Here is a 12,500-nt window from a genome sequence, read left to right as displayed (position 1 = left end):
GGCTACACATAGGTTTCATCTGAAAGTGCTTGTTAGTATTTTTTACTTTTCCGCAGAAGTCCAATTTTTGTAGAGATCGGCCGCCTAAACCGGTCAGTTCCACATTCATAGAAAATGTAAAAGTTAAAATTGTTGGTATGGTTTGCTGTTAAGTAATGTCAAAAGAATTCTTTTTCTCGTCACCATAATGGCACGCAGTATCAGTATCGTCAAGGTTGCTGTTACTGGTTATGTTCTGACTTATTTCCACACACCAATCGAGTTTAGATATAATGATCTACATCCTTCTGGCCCAATGAAGATGCCGGAGTCCAAATTTGCGGCCCTCACCGCCAACCTCAAAAATTCCCTTTTTGGGTCTCCAACGTCTACGGAGCCCTCACTAGTGCCTACTTTGTCTGCAAACTTAACAGATATGTTATTCAATGGAGAAAACTTTTTTCTCATCAGTTGACGACAGGTATTGATCCAAATCGCACTCCTTCGGACATTGATATGCGAGGACTCTCCTCTATTCAGTTTTTCTTGTAGTTCTTGCATTATTTCAGGTAGAGTCACAATATTGTTACTGAAAATACAAATAATTACATTCATTTACCTTCCACAATTGATAGAGTTATGATTGAAGATAAACACTGTAATGACACGTATATCCTTAAAGTAATCAGGGGCCGCGGAGTACGTGTGAAAGTGGTGGGGAGGGGCTAGCTTTTGGTTTAGATAACGTTAGTGTGCGGGGAGGGGGATGACGTTTAATTTAAGAGAACGGAGAAAACAACACCTTAGGAAAACAGGGGGGCTATAGCTCCACCCCAGCTCCTCCCTCTCGACTAGATGTTTTTGGAAATATCTCCTGATCATTCCGATTTGCATAATTGTAGCCTTTTAGTGTCACTCTTTCATGCTTGGGAAAGGAAAGAACATACATACATACTTAATTGCCTCTCCCCATAGGGGCTTTTCAGGGCCAATGAATCAACGAAACAACAGAACACAACAACTACAACTGATAAGAATCCCAACTGGCCGGAGGCAAACCAGTTGGCTATTTACAAGTGCACCCGGGAAGTTAAACCAGGGACTACCAGGATCAAATTCAACGAGTGATCAGAGCGGGTCTTGAACCCAGGATCTCCGGATCTCAAGGCAAGCGCCCTAACCACTGGGCCACACTGCCTCCACCTCCACACTGCCTCCTCCAGAACAGTTGCTTATAACTGGTTCATTATAAAAGTTGCTTCTACAAACTGTCTCTGGAACACACAGACAGAACTTCCCCAGCGTCCCACAAAAAGCTTCTTCGTCCCTGGCATTGTGCTGTGAAGAAAAGGAATTTTAGCAAAGAAAAGAAAACTCTTTGGAACTTTAACTTTTTTTTTGTTTACTTGTTACTTCGGTTGCAATCTCTGAAATGATATTTACAAACGTGGCAAAGGTTCTGCAGCGGACGGAAACTTGATGTGTTTTCACCACCTGTAGAGGAAGTGTTACATTTTCTAACTGAACTGTTCGAGGCTAGCTGTGGCTATAGTGCTCTTAATACTGCTAGAAGTGCATTGTCTACCTTTATTGTTTTGCCTGGAAACATTTCTCTAGTCACCAGGTTTATGAAAGGCGTTTTCCAGTCAAGACCCACATTCTTTAAGTATACTGAAATCTGATATCTAAACGTTGTGTTATCTTATCTTATCTTATCTTATCTTGAACTCTGCGTCCTGTTGCAAAATTGTCTCTCCAGGACTTCACCTACAAGGTCGATGTTGTTATCAGGTCAAAGGATCCAAACAATCCAATTGTTGGATTTGAAAGATATGACTATGTCTAAGTCCCAGTTTACGTTTAAAGTTTCAAGCAAAGTTAAACACACTAAGCCAGGAAGGCATTTACAAGATTTGAAATTTAAGGCTTATGCTCCTGATAGACGGCTATGTATTTATACCAAAAATATTTAGCTGTAATGAAACCCCTACTGGGAGATGAAACGAAGTTGTTAATAAGTTTTAACAAACCATATCAAGCGGTTTCAAAAGACACCATTAGAAGATGGATCAAACAGGTGTTGAGCAATTCCGGTATTGACACCAATGTCTTTAGTGCATATAGTACTAGGTCAGCTTTAGTAAGTGCAGCCAATTCTAAAGGGGTTCCTTTAGACAAGATTTTATCAGCTGGTGGTTGGTCACGTGCTTCCACTTTTAGCAAGTATTATAACAAACCGATTGTTGATACTCACAGGTGTGACTATGGCTCAAGCTTACTTAAACTTGACTCAGCTGAATTAAGAGTGTGCATGCTCAATAGGGAAAAAAGCCTACAGCATTTATGGTATGTTGTCATTAAATACGCTTTACAATGTTTGTATGATAGTGGGCTGTTGGACATTCTCTGTCGTCTGGCCACTCTGCTTTGAAATCTCACGTGATCCCTGAATGACCTAACGGTGAGGTAGAATTAAAAAAATTAAACGAGACTTACCTGGAAGTTGAAGTTTGATTGTAGTGCTACCGAGTCGTGGAGTCAGAAGGGGATTACGTGCCCACCCTAGTGGTTGTGCATGCCATGAACTGTGCACATTGTCCCGCCCTATTATTGGGATGTGACCATACGACAGGTTTTTAAATATTGAGCTGAGCTGGCAGGTCGCGCAATCTCACGTAATCCCCTTCTGACTTCCAGGTAAGTGTCGTTTAATTTTTTAATTAAAGGCCCTGAATTTAAGGAATGTTAAAACGCTGCTTTTAAGAACTGTTAAAAGCGTGGCCTTTGAGGAATGTTTACAGCGTGACCTTTAAAGATTAAAGGCAGTGATTTTATTGAGGATCATTAAAGATATGGATCATTTTAGGAATATTAAAATTGTGGTTTTTACAGAACGCTAAAGGTCCTGCTTTAAGGGAATTTTTAAAGTGTGGCCTTCAAAGAATGTTAAAGCCCCTTACTTGATTACTTTGAGGCATTGCCTTGAAAAAAAAAAAAATGAAACGTTGCATCTGAGCAACAGCTACTTAAGTATGGTTGAGAAAGAAGGAAAGGAAAGTGCAAATATATAAGCTTTTCAAATAAGTTCGTTTTTGAGAAGCAGTGTGCTTAGTGATAATTAGGGGGTGCCTCTTTACGTAGGGTCCTTTTTTGGTTTTTGGTTATCAAGTTGGTCGTATTTTATGTAGAGGGTTGTGATCAGCTGCTGCGAATGATCTGATAAATGTACCTGACCAGGCGTGTTTTCGAAATTATTGTGTAGTGGAGATCTAGATGGAATCTCTCAGACCACACGGCATCATAAATCTCAGCTGCACCAATCAATGTTAACTTGCTTCAGTGGCTCTTCCACAACCGTAACAGCACAGTCAAACCTCAGTGGCAAAGAAACACGCCAGAAAACGACTTTCCAGGCCCTAAAAGTGGATGAGCCCCTCACTAAGTTTCTTTGAAAATCAGAAAATAGTGGAATGCCTCAAAGACAGCGCCTGCATAAGACGTATCACAGGCAATAGCTTGTTTATTCGAGAAAGAAGCTAGTAAAAATTCCACTGCTTTTCCAAGGTTGGACATGAAAAGTGTGTCAACTGAACCGGATGGAAAGAAAGGCATCCCAAGGAAGCAGAAAAGTTGAGGAAGAGCAGATCAAGTAGGGCAGCATATATAACTAGGGAAAACTGATAAAGATAAAACAAGACACGCTCAGCTGGGAGGAAATGCTACATAACAGCTGTGAGCATCATTATCAAGAAAAGTTAATTGTCGACCTTCTTGCACTGCTTAGAGAGGACATAGACATTAAGACCAATACAAGTCACAGTTCTAACCAACTTTGTGGGAAATTAAAAGGAAATGTCAACCACAAGTACCTTCCACATATAAAGATGATTGCCAAATTACACAAAAAAAGACTTAATGAGACAAACTACGATTTAATGAGTGTGAGTATGTTAGTTCTATTCAGAATTTTGCCCAATCACATATTAAGCTGACGTTGCACATCCTCAATAGTCCCTGGTTAATTATTGAAAAAAAAATTATTTGTGGCTATACCTGTTAATGCCAGCTTTGATCTGACATTTGATTGTGAAGAAATTAATTAACATTTTAAAGAGAGGAGCGTAAACGAACGTTCCGCAGAGACAAGGGAAAAGACTGGTAAAAGATGTACGAATTTGCAGAATTTGCATTAAACAGCCGTGTATTATTCTTTTAATTTTTCTCTTTTCAGAGTGTGTTTGGCCTTCAATGTAGCACTACCTGTGATAATTACATGCTCAAAAATAAAACTCCAGTTAGGCTTTAACGTTGATGTCATACAACTGGCAGCTTATCTCCACAATGATGTGCCAGTGATCGAAGCTAGTGATGAAGCACTGGCAATTCAGTACATTTCTTCTTTGTTTTTTACGGTGTTCTGAATAGCTTGATCTTATAATATGATCTGGCAATGATATCCTATTGCCCTTTGGAGCTCTAGCAACTGGATGAAACTTAATGCTAAATAAATGCAAATGCGCTTTCATAAGGAGATTTTGGAACCCATACAGTTGAGGATCGAAGACCAAGCACTTGAACTTGTCACTTCTCCTGAAGCACTGGGTCTAGTGATTCAGAATAACTTGAAATGGAACAAACATATCCATGCTATAGTCATAAAGGCGTCTTTACGTCTTCACATAATTCAAGTTTAAAGTCAAGGGGGTGTGGAGATTGAAGATTAATATTGTTGTGTTGTATGGCACCACGCACTTCCAGGCTATCTTTCCCAACAGGTTGAACGTATGCAGAAACGGGCTCTCAAAATCATTGCACCTGCGCTTTCATACAGAGAAGCAGTTCAGTTCCTTAATTTACCTAGATTAGATGAAAGACGCAGTGAATTATGCATGAACACTTTCAACAAGATTTTAAAAGAGGGGCCCACTTTTTAAGGGTTCGTTTACACCACCATTACACGAGAAATGCAAAGAACTATGTGATACCCAAATACAGGACTGAAAGACTACCTTGCAGCTTCTTCCCACGTGCAATCTTGCCTTTAAATAATCACTAGCCTGCAAAGATCATGTAGTCGTATGTATGTCATTTTTTCTCTTTTTATATCAGTAATCATTTTGGAATTGTTTCTAATCCGATTTTTGATAATCATGATTGTATCCCAGTCCCTGCCATCCATCAATATAAATTATGGGTAAAATTGCCTTCTCTCATTCAAGGAGTAATTATGCTGATGTATCTCTATGCAGGGATGGTAAAATTCAATCCAAGGATCAATGACTTTTCCTTGCTTGTTTCCTTGCTGTTCATCCGAGTTCGTTTACAGTAAGGGGTTTAAAACACAGAGCATGACCAAGTCACAAAATGATGACATTGCTATAAAAATCGTATTCAGATTATGTACCAAATTCTTGCATCTTTGAGCACAAATGACTCCCCATTTTAAGGGAAAACGCAATATCCATACGTAGTAAATGCACTTACGTACTTTGTTATCTGAGGAGGTGTGCACGTATCTCTCCGTAGTATGAAGTAATAATATTTTGTACTTAAGCCAATGTGTACAACGTGGCCACATTTATAAAATATTAGTAAACCTGGTAAGTTACTGTTTCTCTTTTATTCAGGTTTCTCCGTGCAGTACAAATGAGGACAGGGAAGCCGTGTTAATTGGTAAATGCTGAGCTGCTGGTGTTGAGAAGTGGGACAATGAGGTTCTCAGAATACCAAAGAAAAATGAGGCAAAAGGAAGTTACCTAGTAAGCTGAATTGTTGATACCTGTGCTTGGGTACTATATTTCCAACGTTGTTGTCTGCAAATAACAAACAAACCTTTAAATCTTATTTGACAAAAATGACATGCTCCTGCATTAATAAGTAAAAACCTGGTGACTTTGCAGCCTGAAGAGGATGACAGAAGGAATTATTTCCAGCAAGCAGCTAGCTTCCAAAATTGCTATAAACAACTTGTGTAATATGTCTGGAGAAAAACCTCAGCCTCTTGTATACCGTATTTGGCCAACACCAAGCAAAGGATACAGCCACTCCCATCTTCTAAAAATATGGAGTAAAGTAAGAGAAGTGTGTGCAGCAAACAATGTTTCCTTATTGGTCACTCTGTGGACTCATCCGGTTTTTCCCTCTCAGCATCGGTGCAGCACATGACACTGACAGAATCTGCAGTTGCTGAAGGTATAAATTCCCCTTGTTTTTGGAAACTGCCAGCCGCTGCCTATGGAGATTACGACCATGTAAGAAGAACATTTCTTTGTGTACTAAAATATGACCCTCGAAACCTCACATCATGCAAGAATTTGCGTGGAAGTGTTGTAGCCACAATCAGTCACCTTCAGGAGCTAATGCGCATATGTAGCCAGTCAAAGTTTACTATTTTCAGCCAACAATCTTCTCCTAATAAGTTTCTTTGATCAGCGACTAGACACAGCCAATAGAATCGTCAATGTCAACGGTCAGAGGGAACATGCCTCTTTAATACTGCTGTACACTTCCTTACTTAAAGCTATGGGTCTCCAGAAGATATCCAAAAGGCTCTGTCCACTGGAATTACCATCTTACGACTTTGGAAGAGATACCGTGAGATCAAGAAAATGAAGCTCCATTCCCAAACAAATGCAGCTAAAATCATGGAACGGCGAGGAAAATGTTATCACATATGGAACTCACACGACATCAGAACTACTCTTCTCTGCTGGCACCCTACACTCACATTTGAAGCATACTCGCTACAAAGGTCCAGAACAATTGCTACAGAGACGATCATTGGATAGCTGCAGGGCAAAAGCAATCAAATCCGGTTTTTTTTCTTTGGTTTGTAAATTATGAAATGTTTTGAAAAGTTCCTTGACTTTGTATACAGAAACGTACAGTGGTCGTCATATAATCCCGAATTCTTCCATTTCAGGTGTGTACAGGATCATTTCACTAGTCGTGGCATGAGGATTTCCAGTGTCCTGCACAGCAATGCTCATCAATAGCACTTACCTCTTTGCTATATGGTACTATAAAACCTGTAAAGTTCTGAAGACAAAGAGAACTTGATGAAGTCTTACTCACAGGTGATACAATTCATTTTAATCAGTAGTGTTACCTTGGAAAATCCACTAGTGGTGTACTCAAGCACACGCTTGATAAACTTCGAAAGGACTTGCAGTGGTTTAATTTTCAGTTTTTCACAGAGAGAGAGAGAGAGATTCTAGGTGGGCCAATTGATAAAATCGTCAATTCCCCAGGTGATGATGGATTTGTAGCTTAGAAGACATCTTTGGAAAGTGTCAAAGAGAACGAGTTATTGGCTCGTTGCCACGAATTTTAGACTTCACTATTGCTTGTGCATATAATTATGCTACATGGTATGTAATAGATTTACATGCCAGAAATTCCTGCAGGATGGTGGATGAAAATGGTTCCTTAGTCCTCGTAAAATTCAGCAATTTTAATGGTCTTTTTTATCACCTAAGATCATTTGTAAACACAAGTACCTCTGACGACTTGACTTTTGAAGCTCTTATACTAAATGATAATGAACCAATGCCCACCGAAGACGTTCTTATCCTTCCTGTGTCAACTCTGTTATCGTATCAGAACAGATTTCGAAATATAGATGTACAGAGCTCATTTACAGCATGTCTCGGGAAAGGTCGACAAATAAAAGACAACATCCTTGATTAGGAAAGAACAGGTATCCAACGATTCCACCACAACCTGTGGTGTGTACATTATCAAATGTTTTGAAAAGTTCCTTGACTTTGTCAACAAAAACTTACAGTGCTCGTCATAGAATTCAGAATTGTCCCATTAAGAAGTACTTTCCTTCCACAAGGAAATAAAGCACGCTATTCTGGATGAAATATCCACTAAGAAAAACAACTGAGATGATGCAAAGCTGTGTCCATGCTCTCAAATGGAAAAAGCAAGTGGACAAAAAACCGACAAGTTTGCAATTTCAAAAATAAAGACATTCGTAAGTCAAATGAAATTGAAAGAATGCCCTGCACGTGACTATAAATATTCTCTACTTTTGCATGACCCATAATGCCTTGCACCTTGGGGGGTACATATGACAACAATTATGGCGAAGCGTTTCAGTGTTGAAGATGTGGTGAATTCAAGCTTCCCTAAAACTTCCAAAGAAGTCTAAGTTGAAGAAAGTCTGCTAGACGTTATCAATTGATTTTGAGAAATCAATCGGTAAAAAGGCACTTGTAAACATTGTATGTAACGCTTTAAACACATCCACTTCAGGTCTTTCTGGAATTGTGAAGGAAACGTCTTCGACTCAGTGCACCAGTATCCCTACTATCACTTATCTACAGAAGTTAAAGGAATGACAGAAAAGCTTAACTGGAATACCGCTCTGATGGAATTCTTTATTGCGGCCACTTACAACAAGCAACAAGTGCAGAGATATAAATCCCTTTGGGTTTGGGAACACAAGAAAGGAATTCACTTTGTAAAGTAAGTTCGTCCTTTAGAATAAGACTTCATTCCCTTTCCGGAATACAAGAACCTTTTGGGCTGTGAGAGGCAGTTGTAACCCCTCATTCTCCACAGACAGTAAAGAAAGTAAATTGACGTACTTGGTCCTGAGAAGATCTTCCAGCAAACCAGTGTTTTTTTTCCATCAGGGTTACAAACCAACAAGCACAGTGATAAGTATACTGTATGAAATAAACTTTAAGTCTGCTGTTTATTTTATAGGTTAAGAGGTGACTGTAGCCACATTAGTGCACTTATGTTCATGCTCTTACTTGCACTGATTTGCCATGTTCATGGTCGGATCCTTAAGGTAACACCATTTTTCATCCAGCTATTTCAAACAAAGGAAATAACTTACCTGTTTGTATACATGATATATGTGGGTTGTTCTTTATCCTGCAGGTACCAAAGGTGAGTTAGTCCTATTGGAGAATATTAATTTTTACAAAGCAAGGTTTGGAAAGGAGCCTCCCTTAAAGAAATTGAAGCCTACACCAGCAGTGACAGAACAATATTATGGTATTGGTGATGAAGACAAACAGGAGGAGCAAAAAATGAACTTGAAAAAAAACATTTATGAGGCAAATCAAGGAAATCTATTGCCACCGATTTACTATATACTCGGATGTAATATTTTTTCTGTGCCAGCTATTCATAATCCCCTTGACATAGCGCCAGCTGATGATTTACACCTTGTTTACTGTTATGAGCTTGAGGCCGAATTTGAAACAGAAAACACTGGAAATAAGGCGAACATCAGCCCAATAAAGAAATACCTGGCATCCTTGAATGATAATTTAAGGGAAAGCAGAGTCAATAATTTAATCAATCAGCGTACATGATCCTAAAATTGCAGAAATTGAAGAAGCTAGATGAGAACAGTCCAATAGTTCCTGGTGGTATTCTGAATGCGTCATGAGGATTACTGCATCAAACCTCAAGCGTGCTCTTGTAAAAGAAACAACAAGCCCCACCAAAGCCATGAAAGAGATTCTTTGGAAACCTTTCCAATCTGCCTACATGAAGGATGGTGTCAAGTCAGAGGAAAATATATAGTCATGCTACTATTGAAGTCAAGAAAATTCATCCTCGAGATAATAATACAATGGAAGCTGCTCTAGTCAGACTGAACATTGTGAAGGAAATTGATGGTATCTTGTGCATGAATGAAAAGCACTCATGCTATTATCAACTACAACAGCAGCTGTATTGTAGTGGAAGAAAGTGGACAGATTTTGTTGCTTCAGATGGTGTCAACATATTTGTTACAGGGGTGGATTACTATTCTGCCCAGACGTGAGCATTTCTACTATAGCTTGCTTACCCAAGGGTAAAGGATGGGCTACCAAGAATTGGTGAAGTAGGCATAAATTACTCAAAATTATATTCATCAAGGACGGAGTAGAACATTTTAACAATGGACTTAACTGATTAGAGTGTAATGTGGAGTGCTAGTTTTCTACCCCATATGAACCATGTGAGCGATGGCCCTACTAATGGAAATGGGCCTACACAAGGACAGAGAAAGAACCCACGACCCTTGGGTTAGATCACGGCTGCTCTACCGACTGAGCTACAAGGTCAGACGGGAGCAGGCCATGGGAACTGACTATGTTAACGTCACGGCAATGAAAATGTACAAGTACAAGGAAGGATTACGTTTTTTGCAAAAAACGGGGTAGAAAACTAGCACTTCACATTACACTGTAATCATTTTAACAATGGACTTTTAAGCATGACAATGCCCTCATACAGTCAGCTACCCTTCTTTTTCAAATCAGTATTTCATGTCGCTAAGGAATTACAGTTCTAGTTGAGTAAAAGCTAATAAATTGTTCAATCTAGTCTTAACATCGGTGGCTGAAAATTAACGAAGTAAGCACATACAGTGAAAATCTGCTCCGTTACACTCGATTCACTCCAGGCAAATCTATGAGCTAGATCAGTTAATAGAGACCTTAAGATTTGAGGACGTCGTCCTAAAATACAACGTCGAGGCACAGGAGGGACTGGGGACTTAAGAAGTCGGACGTAAACAAGAAGTGGAACTTCAGCGTGTTTTCAACATGCCGACTTTTAGAAATGTTTATGACCTGCTTTTGTTGAACTTTTGTGAGGGCTCAATCGCGGAAGAAGAGTTCCTTTACCTTTACGATGCAAGCACATAGAAAAATCCAGAATATCCGCACTGGGATTATGAGAAATTCTTCCTAGAAGGCAAAGATGAGGCTGAGTATAAAACCGAATTCTGTTTTCACAAAAGCAACATCCCTCTTCTCGTTGATGTTCTCGAATTACCTGAAAAGATAATGTGCAACCAGGGTACAATCTGCAATAACACTAAAGCGTTATGCATGTTACTGAAGCGACTTGCCTACCCATGCCAATTTGGTGATTTGATGAACACTTTTGGCTGACCAGGAAGCAATCAAGTTGTTGACTTTATCTTCGAGCAGCACAGTCCTGGAATCACATTTTGAACGCCAATTGCATGCAGATGTATGCTGATGATGTCACAAACAAAGGAAGAGCCCTGAAAAACTGTTTTGGCTTTATAGACGGGACAGTCTGCCTTATTTGTCGCCCAGGTCTCCTCCACCAAAGAGTTATCTACAATAGCCACAAAAGGGTTCATGCCCTTAAATTTCAATCGCTTGTCATGCCTAATGGATTAGTTGCCAATCTTTACGGTCCTGTAGGTAAGTTCTCCTTTAATATAGCGATAATAAATAAATATAGAAACAAGCGACAAGATGGCGGACAAGGCTTAGTTGGTGAGTGACGCTCTTCCCGGTCTTTAACTTCACTGAAACTGCACCTTGGAGTTTATTGCACCTTAGCCGTATGTCAGTGAACACGAAGAAAAATAAAAGAGGTGGCCAAGGCTCAACTGATGAAGATCTAGCATGTTTGAAGAAGAAATTGAACACGGCGGACAACATCGACGACGCCATTGAAATGTTAGAAGATACACGACAAGAGCCAAGCCTGTTGGAAATTAAGACTATTTTAATCAACATTTAAATCCAACTATCCTCTATCACAAGGGATAATCTCGAAGTAAAAAATGAAATCGAACAGCTAAAGAACTTGGTGAGAAATCAAGGTAACCATCTAGATGAGCTGAGAAAGTCCATGAACTTCAATGACAATGACATAAATTAATTGAAGCAATCTATAAAGAAGATAGGAGATGAAAAAAAGCAGTTACAGGACAAGGTACTGACTGCAAATAACTCACTCAACGCAACCAGAGAAAAACTCCAGCAACAAGTAGAAGAATCTCGACATTTAGAAGAAGAACTTGACAAGTTGGAGCAATATAGTCGAAAGAACTCGCTGGAAATACATGGAGTGCCACAAGATGCCTTCACTTCCACAAAACACGTAGTTATAAAAGTGGCTGGAGCTTTAAATATCACCGTTGAACCGGAGGACATAGAAATTTCGCACAAAATATATCGAGGTAAAGCCATAATCGCAAAATTTGTGCATCATAAAGTAAAATGTCAACTTTACAAGGAACAGACAAAATTGAAAAGCGTCAAGCTATCCGACATCCTTCCCAGTTACTCAGCGACAACTAGTAGGAATCATCGAATATATGTGAATGAAAACTTGACGCAGAAAGCATATCTTAGAGGAGGCAAACCGACGGAAACGGGATGGGACTCTATTCAGTGTATGGACACTTGACTGGCAAGATCTTTGTTAAGACATCTCCTACTGGAAATCCATCCAAAATCTGGAGTGTCGACGATCTAGACAACCTTTAGAGAAGACCAAATCAGGTGCTTTTACCATCTCGCTCCCAATGATTTTTATTCAAACTAAACAGAAATGTATCCAGGTGATGCGCGTCGCTTCTTCCTGTTTTTGCTTCCGCTTCTGGTAAGTGCTGTTGTGAATTTAATGTCAGATGTTATTGTAATTTGTTTCGTTTGTGTGTACAATATGTGTTGTCCTCTGTATGAATTAAATTGCGGGATTAAGTTGATCAGTACTTTGCAGGCAGAAACGGTAGT

General features: G+C 39.5%; 1 pseudogene; it reads left to right on the top strand.

Annotated features, from left to right (window-relative positions):
- Positions 1 to 8,323: 8,323 nt before the first annotated feature.
- LOC138056196 (uncharacterized) lies at positions 8,324 to 9,880 on the top strand (annotated as a pseudogene).
- The last annotated feature ends 2,620 nt before the right edge of the window (positions 9,881 to 12,500 follow it).

This window comes from Montipora capricornis, chromosome 7, assembly GCF_036669925.1.
Source record: "Montipora capricornis isolate CH-2021 chromosome 7, ASM3666992v2, whole genome shotgun sequence".
NCBI classification, from domain to species: domain Eukaryota; kingdom Metazoa; phylum Cnidaria; class Anthozoa; order Scleractinia; family Acroporidae; genus Montipora; species Montipora capricornis.
Note: the sequence above shows the minus strand (reverse complement) of the source record. Positions and strands in the feature narration are given on the sequence as shown.